General features: G+C 42.9%; 1 protein-coding gene across 1 annotated transcript in view; it reads left to right on the forward strand.

Moving 5' to 3' along the window:
• The window catches only part of midn (midnolin), a 38,841-nt gene that overhangs the window by 15,438 nt on the left and 10,685 nt on the right, over nt 1–12,718 (forward strand). The window lies entirely within an intron of this gene.

Raw genomic sequence — 12,718 nt, forward strand, 5'->3', positions numbered from 1 at the left:
ATTTGAGGGAGATGTAATGATGTCCTTCGATCAGTTAGTACGGAAGTACGAGTTACCTAATAGAGACCTCTTTCTTTTTTTTTCAAATTAGGGATTTTATTCAAAAAGGACTACACTTTTGACTGATTCCTACAAATCTGACATGGAAAGAGGGGTATTAAGGGCTAAGAGTACACTCTCTGTCAGTACTCTATATTACCAATTGGTGGGTGTCACCTCAGATGAGTCTGATCGACTCTGCAAGATGTGGGAAAGAGAGCTGAGTGTTGAAGAGAGGATTTTAGGTATAGGGGTGGAGAAGGACCCTATTTCGCTCCTTTTGGGCCTGCCCATTGTATTTCCTGCAGACTCGCATAAGGCAAAACTTTTCAATATTCTCACATTCTGTGCAAGGAAGAATATCTTGCTAGGTTGGATATCAGAAAGCCCCCCAGACCTGTCGGGTTGGTGGAAGATTGTTATGGAGCATATTCCCCTGGATTTCTCACAAATATGGTACACCACAAAACTGAGAATTTTTACAAGACATGGCAACCCTTTTTGAAATACCTAGACACAGGTTTATCTGCCACACTAACAAGGGCTTTTATATAGCCGTAACGATTGTGTTTCATGAGTCCAATATCCAGGGAGGAGGAACTGTGAATGTATGAGTGTTTTGTTTGGCTGGGCTGCGTTATTACTATTTATTTGTTTGTTGTTAGGTATTTATTTAGTTAGTTAAATAGCTAGTTTAGTTTTTTTTTAATTTTATACTTTTCTATATATGTTTATACATTCGTATAGGAAGGTGGGTTGGGGAATTTTTTTTATTATTTGGGTTTAGTTTTGTACTATTTTTGTACTGTTTTGAATTGCATTGTTTTGTATTTGTTGTCATATTTAAAAATCTATTTTTTCTTAATAAAAATATATTATAAAAAAAAGAACTCAGTACGCTATTACCTCAACTAGCTTGTGTCGAAGAAAAGGGGCAGTATTAGAATACTGGCTCTAATGATATACAGAACTAACATTAAGAGTTAACCGTAGCTTTCTGCATGACCTATGTGAGATTGTAGGTGAAGGAAACCAGACATTAATTGCCTTCAGCTGAGAAAAAGCCAATGGTTAACTTTCCACACTCCTTTGGTTCAAAAGACCCAACTCCTTTCAGATGACCCTCAGGACAAGGCTGAACATTGAAAAGTCCAAACCCAAAAAAAAATCAGTTCAAAGTCCACAATCCAGGTCTGCATCAAAGATAAGAACAAAGAACAAAGAAAATTTACAGCCCAGGAACAGGCCCTTCGGCCCTCCAACACTCAGCCGATCCAAATCCACTGTCTAAACTTATCACCCAATTCCTAAGGATCTGTATCCCTCTGCACCCCACCTAATCATGCACCTGCCCAGATGCACCTTAAATGAATCTACCATGCCTGCATTTACTACGTCTGCTGGCAACGCATTCCAGGTTCCTATAACGCTCTGTGTAAAGTACTTTCCGCGTGTATCCCTCTTAAACTTTTCACCTCTCACCTTGAACACGTGACCTCTCCTTATTGAATCCTTCACCCTGGGAAAAAGCTTATCTCCTTCATGGTTTTGTAGACCTCAATCAGGTCCCCCCTCAATCTCCTTTTTTCTAATGAAAACACTCCTAACCTACTCAACCTCTCTTCATAGCTAGCACCTTCCATACCAGGCAACATGCTCGTAAACCTTCTCTGCACCCTCTCCAAAGCATCCACATCCTTTTGGTAATGTGGTGACCAGAACTGTACACAGTATCCTAAACGCAGCCGAACCAAAGTCTTGTACAATTTTAACATGACCTGCCAGCTCTTATACTCAATACCCTGTCCGATGAAGGCAAGCATACCATATGTCTTCTTGACCACTCTATCCACCTGTGCAGCCCCTTCAGGGTACAATGGACCTGAACTCCCAGATTTCTCTGCTCATCAACTTTTCCCAAGGCTCTTCCATTTACAGAATAATTCGCTCTAGAATTAGACTGCCAAAAAAGCATCACCTCACATTTGCCTAGATTGAACTCTGTCTGCCACTTGTCCGCCCAGCTCTCCAGTCTATCTATATTCTCCTGTATTCTCTGACAGTCCCCAATGCTTTCTGCCACTCCACCAATCTTCGTCTCATCTGCAAACTTACTGATCAGACCAACAATGCCCTCTTCTAGATCACAAACAACAGTGGCTTTCGCACTGATCCCTGTGGAACACTACTCATCACCTTTCTCCATTTCAAGAAACTCCCTTCAACTACTACTCTCTCTTTCCTGTTGCTCAACCAGTTCTTTATCCACCTAGCTAGAACACCCTGCACACCATGTGACCTCACTTTCTCCATTAGTTTATCATGGGGAACCTTATCAAATGCCTTACTAAAGTCCATGTATATGACATCTACAACCCTTCCTTCATCTATCAACTTGGTCACTTCCCCAAAGATATCTATTAAATTGGTAAGGCATGACCTACCCTGCTGAAAACCATGTTGCCTATCACTGATAAGCCCATTCATTTCCAAATAAAAATAGATTTTATCCTTCAGTATCTTCTCCAGCAACTTTCCCACCAGTGACGTCAGGCTCACAGATCTGTAGTTACTTGGAATGTCTAGTACAGGAGGCCAACATTAGCAACCCTCCTGTCCTCCGGCACTTCACCTGTGTTTAAGGGTGCTACAAAGATATTAGATTAGATTAGATTAGATTACTTACAGTGTGGAAACAGGCCCTTCGGCCCAACAAGTCCACACCGACCCGCCGAAGCGCAACCCACCCATACCCCTACATTTACCCCTTTAACCTAACACTACGGGCAATTTAGCATGGCCAATTCACCTGACCCGCACATCTTTGGACTGTGGGAGGAAACCGGAGCACCCGGAGGAAACCCACGCAGACACGGGGAGAATGTGCAAACTCCACACAGTCAGTCGCCTGAGTCGGGAATTGAACCCGGGTCTACAGGCGCTGTGAGGCAGCAGTGCTAACCACTGGGCCACCGGGCCTCAGCTATTTCCTCTCTCACCTCCTTCAGCCACCTGGGATAGATCCCATCCAGTCCTGGAGATTTGTTCACCTTAGCATCCTTTAGCCTACCCAACACATCCTCCCTCCTTATGTCAATGTGATCTAATCTTAACGTTCATTATGTCCCTCTCCTCAGTGAACACCAATGCAACCGGCAGCACGGTGGCACAGTGGTTAGCACTGCTGCCTCACAGTGCCAGAGACCTGGATTCAATTCCTGCCTCGGGCAACTGGCTGTGTGGAGTTTGTACATTCTTCCCATGTCTGTGTGGGTTTCCTCCAGGTGCTCTGGTTTCCTCCCACAGTCCAAAGATGCACAGGTTAGGTGAATTGGCGATGCTAAATTGCCCGTTAGTGTCAGGTGAAGGGGTAAAATGTAGGGGAATGGGTCTGGGTGGGTTACTCTTTGGAGGGTCGGTTTGAACTTGTTGAGCCGAAGGGCCTGTTTCCACACTGTAAGTAATCTAATCTAAGAAATTATTGAGTATCTCACCCATTTTCTCAGGTTCGACACACAACCTTCCTTCCTTACCCTTTAGTGGACCAAGACTTTCTCTAGTTACCCTCTTGCTTCTTATATATGAATAAAAGACCTTGGGATTCTCCTTAATTCTGCTTGCTAAAGTTATTTCATGACCCCTCTTAGCCCGTTTGATTCCTCGTTTAAGATTGGTCCTACATTCCCGATATTCCTCCAGGGTCCATTCTGTTCTTAGCTGCCTGGACCTTATGTACGCTTCCCTTTTCCTCTTGGCTAGTTGCACAATTTCTCCTGTCATCCACAATTCACACATCTTGCCTTTCCTAGCCTTTGCTTTCAAAGGACATGCCTATCCTGCACTATCTTCAACCTATCTTTGAAAGCCTTCTACACATCAAATGTGGACTTCCCTTCAAATAACTGCTCCCAATCCACATTTCCCAGATCCTGCTGAATTTTGATATAATTGGCCTTGGCCCGGTTTAGTACTCTTCCCTTAGGACCACCCTCATCTTTGTCTACGAGTATTCTAAAACTTACAGAATTGTGGTCACTATTCCCAAAGAAATCCCCCACTGCAACTTCTACCACCTGTCCTGGCTCGTTCCCCAACACCAGGTCAAATATGGCCCCTTCCCTCGCCGGACTATTGACATACTGCTCTGGAAAACATTCCTGGATGCTCCTTACAAATTCTGCCTCATCCAGACCTCTAACACTAAGTGTATCCCAGTCAATGTTGGGAAAATTAAAATCTCCAATCACCACCACCCTGTTGCCTCTACATCTTTCCATAATCTGTTTACCTATTTGTTCTTCTACCTCACATTCACTGTTGGGTGGCCTGTAGTGCGGCCCCAACAATGTAACTGCACTGTTCTTATTTCTCAGCTCTAGCCATGATGTCTCACTACCCAAGCCCTCCATAGTGTCCTCCTTTAGCACTGATTCGGAGATGCCGGTGTTGGACTGGGGTGTACAAAGTTAAAAATCACACAACACCAGGTTATAGTCCAACAGGTTTAATTGGAAGCACACTAGCTTTCGGAGCGACACTCCTTCATCAGGTGATTGTGGAGGGCTCGATCGTAACACAGAATTTATAGCAAAAATTTGCAGTGTGATGTAACTGAAATTATACGTTGAAAAATTGATTGTCTGTTAAGCCTTTCATCTGTTAGAATACAGTGATAGTTTCACTTCTTTCATGTGAAACTATCACTGTATTCTAACAGATTAAACCTGTTGGACTATAACCTGGTGTTGTGTGATTTTTAACTCCTTTAGCCCAGCCATGATATCATCCCTGACCAGCAATGCAACTCCTCCCTTGCCTTTTACTTCTCTCCCTGTCCTGTCTGAAGCATCTATATCCTAGAACATTTAGTTGTCAATCATGTCCTTCCTTCAACCAAGTCTCTGTGATCACAATAACGTCATACTCCCAGGCACAAATCCAACCCCTAAGTTGCACTACCCACCTAACTCCTTGCATCATCAGTGCTTAAACGCTAAAGAATTCCCCCACTAATTCATAGTTTGGAATCATGTTTTTACTTTTCAATTTAGCTGAGCTGTTGAGGAATGATGAATGACCTAATCATTCGTGACCTTAACAAGTAAATATATTCTGCAATGTTCATTAATGTTTGTCAATCCATGAGAGACATAGAATGCCTTTACCAAATGCTGTGCCACCTTTAGTTGATAGTTACTTCTTCATAAAATTAACACAGGAAAATGTAGTCCAATGCAAATTAACTCTATCATTGAAAGATCCTTAGCTACATGGTGGCTCAGTGGTTAGCATTGCTGCCTCACAGCACCAGGGACCTGGGTCGGGTGACTGTGTGGAGTTTGTAGATTGTTTCCATGTCTGCATGGATTTCTCCCGGACACTCCAGTTCCCTCCCACAGTCTAAAAATGTGCAAGTTAGCTGGATTAGTCATGCTAAATTGTCTGTAGTGTAAAGAAATGTGCAGACTAGGTGGTTTAACCATGGGAAATACAGAGATGAAGGGGGTGGATCTGGGTGGGCTACTCTTTGAAGGGTCAGTATGGACTTAATGGGCCAAACTGCCTGCTTGATCACTGTACGGATTCCTAAATTGTGTCTTCTGTTCAAATCCAACACTATGTCAGTCCTGTTTTGATGGTAAACTGGATACCTGCGTATTGTTAACAATAACACAGAGACTCTTTCAATCTGGCTGACTGATTATATGTTAGTGGAAAGGATAAAGCAAAATGTGTATCATCATGAAACATTAGTTCTTCATGGAAATCAATATATTAAACAACTCTGGTCTATGTATTTCCCCAAAACTGAAAGGACACAGCAAACACTTGATTGGTTCACAACTAACGAACATGAAAATGTATAAACAATTGCTTCTTTTCAATTGTTTCAAAAATGAAGTAATTTGCTTTGACATAACGTCTCCCCGTGTCTGCGTGGGTTTCCTCCGGGTGCTCCAGTTTCCTCCCACAATCCAAAGATGTGCAGGTAAGGTGAATTGGCCATGCTAAATTGCCCGTAGTGTTAGGTAAGGGGTAAATGTAGGGGTATGGGTGGGTTGCGCTTCGGCGGGTCGGTGTGGACTTGTTGGGCCGAAGGGCCTGTTTCCACACTGTAATGTAATGTAATCTAATCTAATAACATAGTGAAAGATCCTAAGGGCTTCATTAAAATAAAGAGCTCAGGTTCAAGCGAGAATTTGGAGAAAAGAAGGGGGTAAGGTTGAGGAACTGAGTTATGATGATACATTAGTAGATATAAATGTACCAGCGTGGCTGGATTGACAAGAGAAATAATGAGGCTTTCATGACCTCCAGTTGCCAAAAGCACTTTTCAGTCAATTAGTGTTTCCTACTGCTGTAATATCGGAAATACCACCACCAATGTTGTGCACAACAATAGCCAATGAGTAGGAATGAGATAAATGACCTGATAATCTGTTTTAGTGACATTAGTTGAGGGATAAATCTTGCACTGTACGCTGACAAAACTCTTCTTTGAACTGTACCCTGAGATTGTTTCCATTGTCTGAGTGGACAGAAAGGGTGTTCCCATTCCATGAATTTCTGCTGTCTCATGTACTGAATATATTTTCTTTCTTTTTCTGCCGTTTTTCTTTGATGCAATCAATTTAATTCCTTCATTTCTTGTGCTTATCCTGTTCACAAGATTCATGACTCCAAAACTTTTCAGCCCCAAGGTAGTTCTGAGGCAAAGGTCCAAAAGCAATCTGATAGAGATTTCAAAATCTTTTCTCTTCTTATTTTTTTTTAAGATTGCACTTATCCCAATGACATGCTTGGAAATCAGCAGGTTTAGCTGTTTGGGCAGCTATGTCTAGAGGCCCAGTCCTGAAGAAGGGTTACACCTGAAACATTGACTTCTCCACCTCCCACTGCTGCCTGGCTTGCTGTCCCCCTGCTTCTCCACCTTGGATTCCAGCATCTGCAGTTTTTTTGTCTCTAACCATGTCTTCGAGACCAGCAAAGCCAAGGGTTTGAAACAGAAACAAGGGAATAATGTAGCTTTAATATCTCTAGGCTGGGTAGAGCAGGCAGGTTGCTGGATATGCATGTGTTTGTCGATTTAGATGGAATCAGGATTGAGTCCATCGAGAATGCTCTCTCACACATACATGAATAATGGTGGCCTTGGGTATTCTAACAAAGTACATAAAAATTTGTGGAATTTCATTCAAGCAAGGACTTCTGTGGCAAGTGCAAAGTGGGTCAGCAGCTTGTTTCACATCTCTGATAGACAAGCAGGAGGCTGGAAGAACACAGCAAGTCAGGCAGCATCAGGAGGTGGAGAAGTCAACATTTCAGATGTAACCCTTCTTCAGAACTGGGATTGGGTGTAAGGGGAGCTGCAGACAAAGGGGGTGTTGAGGGCAGGGTAGTGAAGTAGGGATAGGTGAAGACAGGCAGAGGGTTGGTCAATGGGAGGAATGAATCCAGTCGATGGCTGGGAGGAATGGAAGGGAGGAGGAGGGGCTGGGAAGGTAATCGGGGGATAGGAAAGGAGATTATTCTGCCCAGGTGGAAGATGAGATGTTGTTCCACCAAATTGCAGTTTGGTTCGGTGTAACAATGGAGGAGGTCAAGGATGGTCATGTTGGAAAGGGAGTGGGAAAGGGAATTAAGATTACCTCAAGTAAATTCAGGAAAGGAGATGGGAGGCTGGTGGAAAATATCCTAGCTATGTTTGAAAAGCCTAGATGATTCAACTTGTATGAATTATGTTGATCAAAACCCTAGTCAGGCAATTACGTGTTAAAAGCAAATCTGCACTGTACAGTGTTTGTCAAAAGAGCTGTCGACACACACACACACACAAAACACACTCCTCCCCTCCACCCTGATCTAATCATGCCTCGCGAGTAAATGCATGGCTATCAAAGTCATACCCAAACAATTTGAAGGACAATAACTGTTATAAATGTGGAGGAAAGCCATGTGTCTATTTGTTTCAGACATCTGTCACTACAGGTCCATTAAATTTGGAAACGTTTTAAATGAAACTTATGCATCCGTGTATTTAAAGAAAAACCCTTCTAATGCCCTAATAGTGCTGTACTCCAGTTAATGAGTTTGCAATTAGTGAGCAAGAAAACCATAAACCCAGCTAACTTGTATGCCTTGGAAGAGATTGTTGCAGAGGGACTATGCCAGGCTGGATTTAAGGGGAAAGAAATTGTACATAATCACAGATAATTAAGTTGGCAAATCTATATGCTAATGAGGTTTCTTCTGGACTGCCCAGACTGTCAGTAAGAATTGCAAATGACAGAGAGCAAGGGCACTAAGCTGCAATATCCCTTTTTCCCTAGGTCTTTACATTAGCCTGTATTAAGGTTTCAAGGCTTTGGCAGGCCAGCCCAAATGTCAGTAAGAATACATGATCAGATAGAATGAGACAGTAAAAGAAAAGCAGTGGCAGAGCCTGCTGCTGGTTCACCGTCTTTCAGTAAACAAAGTGCCTGGTCCTCCCCTAGAGCCCTGAGACTATGAAAGCATTGAGTGCTGAGCCGTGTACTCAAATATACAACTTTCCATAAAGTTGTACCTTCCATAAAGGGGTGGCACGGTGACTCAGTGGTTAGCACTGCTGCCTCACAGTGGTAACCAAGGTTCCAGGTTCAATTCCGGCCTCGGGCGATTGGCTGTGTGCACTTTGCACTTTCTCCCCGCGTCTACGTGGGTCTCCTCTGGTTGCTCTGGTTTCCTCCCACAGTTCAAAGGTGTGCAGGCTAGGTGAATTGGACATGCTAAATTGCCTGTAGTGTTAGGTGCTCTAGTCAGAGGGAAATGGGTCTGGGCGGGTTACTCTCCGGAGGGTCGGTGTGGACTGGTTGGGCCGAAGGGCCTGTTTCCACACTGTAGGGAATCTAATCTAAAAGCTGGATGGTACATAGGCATATATTAAAATCTAAGGTGACAAAATCTGCATGGACAACCAAATGAAAAGCAAAACTTGTATAAATACATGTGTTTTTAAAATTTAAATTGCTTTTTAATTTTCTATTGATCACGACTGAACATCAGTGAAGTGAATGTAACTCATGATTGAGGGGATCGAAGACCAATGTGGAGATCAAGTTCTTGCACCTTCTGTGCTGACACACAAACACTTTCTTCCTTGCTTAGTTTTCCACCCACCTGACTCACGAGTCATGATTTAAAACAAGATTGTTTCTTGGGTGCTGCCAGGACAAGCATGATCAGTTTCCACCTGAATAAACATGATCACACTTTCCTGTTTTCAAAAGCTTGCATCTTCAAAGCAAAATGACACGCTTTTCCAGGAGCTCATTATTTTAATTAGAACTCCTGGAATAATGAGAAAAAGTGGCGGGCGTTGGATAGGTTTAATGTTCACGACTGCTTACTTGAATCTTTAATTGCTGCACTTCACTGTAATTAAGTTTCTTTTGAAGTGATTGCAGTTTTATATCAGTTTATTCTTTCCTGTCAGTCCTCCCTCTCAATCAGTCTGACGCAAATTGGCTCCCTTTATGGAAAGTTGTACATTTGAGAACACGGCTCAGCACTCAATGCTTTCGTAGTCTCAGGGCTCTTGGGGAGGACCAGGCACTTTGTTTACTGAAAGACAGTGAACCAGCAGCAGGCTCTGCCACTGCTTTTCTTCACGGAAGGCACTCACACGTGTCAACATCATCAACTGGAAATAAGTCTTAACTCTGCTTTTGGATTTTATTTTAAAATATTCATTCAGCGGATGTTGGCATCCCTAGCAAGACTGGCATTAGTTCCCCCTTGAGAAGTTGACAGTGAGTCACCTTCTTGTACCACTGGCAAGGGTGGCATGGTAGCTCAACAGTTTGTACAGCTGCCACACAGTGCCAGGGATCCTGGGTTCAATTCCAACCTGGGGCCATGGTCTGTGTGGAGTTTGTACATCTTCCCCACGTCTGCACACAGATATAGAGGCTAGGTGGATTGACCACCTTAAATTGCCCTTCATGTGCAGGCGAGGTGAATTAGCCATGGGAAATGCAGAGATAGCGTAGGTTGGTGTGGACTCCATGGGCCGAATGGCCCGCTTCCACACCGTATGGATTCCAGATACATCCACAGTGCTATTAGGAAGGGGGATTTAGGATTTTAAACCTAGCGACATTGAAGGAATAGTGATATAGATTCAAGAAAAGTGACTTGGTGCAGAAATTCATGAACGTCTTGGGGAATCAAGAGCATATTTAGTGTTAATTGTAGGGGCTATCAATTGTCAGTGTGATGGAGGTCTAGGAGCAAAAGCATTTGTAGTTTTAATCATCAATTAGATGTGTTATTTAATTCTTTTATCTGTTGATCAATTTAATTTTTTAAAAAGGATAACTGACATTGATTCCTGATGACGGGTTCCTGCCCGAAACGTCGATTCTCCTGCTCCTCGAATGCTGCCTGACCTGTTATGCTTTGCCAGCACCACTCTAATCTTGACTGTGATGAGTGTCGAGCTTCGGAATTTTTTTTTGGAATTGCCCATTCTCAGGAAACACAACAGAAAGTGAATAGATTCTGAGGGGACATTGTCATCTCGAAGACTACCAGTTTCACCTTAATAACAGCTTGTGAGAAATAAAATTCTTTGTCCATGAATCCTATTGATAATCTTAACAGTATGCAAAGATCATTTCTAACTGAGTATAAATCTAACCATGCTGTTACATTGCAAATACAGTAGCTTAAACATCAGAATAGGGAACGATTGACCAGTTTCAATCTGACTCCTTTTGTGTCGGTCGGGTCATTGGAAGTGCACAATGTGTTAGTGCTCACAGTAAGGGAGATGGTTCATGCAGCAGAGCCGTATTAACTCAAGCAGGACGCCCCACTGAAACTTGTCAGCTGATTGTTATTTTCATCCTTCTGCAGATCACTGTTAAAGGACGGTCAGTGCTTTGCTTAAACTGCCTTTTCTTTGTAAATAAACCTTGACGGTATGACCTGTCAGGTGAAAGTCATCAGCTCAAAGCACAGCAGCAAATCTAACCTTCCAATCTCAGCAAATAGTTTGAGTGAAACGAATGCAAATAGACTGAAGTGACACACACTGCCCGTTCCGGAAAGCAGCAGGTTCAGAAAATGCACTTGCCCAGCGGGAAGCAAAATCAAAATTACATGTCTTATTAAACCCCGTACAATACTGCACAGAGAACTGCGGGCGAAAATTGCTCTGCTCGGTGGCTCTTCAACTTTGGGAAATTGGGAATCTCCAAGCTGTGATTTTCCATCCGTTAAATCTGATGGATGCAGAATTGCGGCTGCACTATTTCCCTCTAAAGTGCTCCCAGCAACTGAAATGTCCAAGTGGAAAATCTATGGTAACTTTAGGTGCAGTAACATCATTTGTGCATTCATGAATATGTCACCTTGTCAGTAGCTGAAACAAAAGCTTTCACTGTTGCTTTTGAACATTTTTACCGTTCCCCTGGCAGTTTTTCATGACATTTCAGAAAGCATCCAGAGCAGTCATGGTTCACACTATGCTCTGAAATCATTTATTTTATTGCAGTTTTAAAAATATATTTTCCTTACCCAGTTCTTCATGTACCTTATACCAGTTTTTCGACAGGAATGCAGGTTACTTCCTGCAAGGTACTGTGGAGTATCGCGCACAAGCTCAATTCTGCCATCTTTGCACCCAAAGATGTGCAGATTATGTGGATTGGCTGTTCCAAATTGCTCATAGTGTCCAGGGATGTGTAGGTTAGGTTGGTTAACCATGGGAAAATGTTACAGGAATAGAGTGAGGCGTTGGATCTGGGTGGGATGCTCTTCAGGGGGTCTGTGTGAACTTGATGGGCCGAATGGCCTGCGGTATTGATTCTATTCTATTCAGATGAATGAGTTTGGAAATTCACAGTGTCAATGATAAAAGCATTGAACCAAGCACATCACGAGTTCAATACCTCCTGTCAGAGTCTGGAGCAGAGTGCCCAGCTGATATTACGGTGTAGTACTGAGGGAGTGCTGCTCTATTGGAGGTGAGACATTTAAACCCTTGCTCTGTTAGATGTAAGGTACCTCATCACACGACAGCATGCGCGTTTTCCCCAGAGCTTGGACAATAATTATCCCACGACCAATACCCCTAAAAACAGATCATCACATTGCAATTTGTGGGACCAAACTCCGTGCAAAATGGCTCCTGCATTTTTTTTACATTGTAACAGCGGCAACATGTCAAAAATAATGAATTGATTGTGTAGCACTTTGGGATATTTTGAGATGCTATGGAAATGCAACCGTCTTTCATCTTCCCTCTCAACTCTCAGCATTTTGAAACATTGACGCATACTGCCCCTTCATAATTTTCAGAACTCAGTTGTAATTGTTCATCAGTAAACGTGCGGATTTATTCTGGACAAAAAAAAAGTTTTTCAAATATTCAAATTGTTGAAATCATGACATGGCTGTTCAGGACATTGGTTAGGCCACTGTTGGAATATAGATTGAGTTGGGATATCTGGTCGGCATGGACGGATTGAACCGAAGGGTCTGTTTCCATGTTGTACATCTCTATGACTCTATGTGAATGCTAATTTCATACAGGAAGCACAAGACTGGGAGCTCCTGATAGCTCCTTTGCCATCTGTACTGCCTGGTGTGGACCTGATTCACATCAAGAAAGGTGGTCCCAGTTGCTGATCTC

This window comes from Chiloscyllium plagiosum, chromosome 31, assembly GCF_004010195.1.
Source record: "Chiloscyllium plagiosum isolate BGI_BamShark_2017 chromosome 31, ASM401019v2, whole genome shotgun sequence".
Lineage (NCBI taxonomy): Eukaryota > Metazoa > Chordata > Chondrichthyes > Orectolobiformes > Hemiscylliidae > Chiloscyllium > Chiloscyllium plagiosum.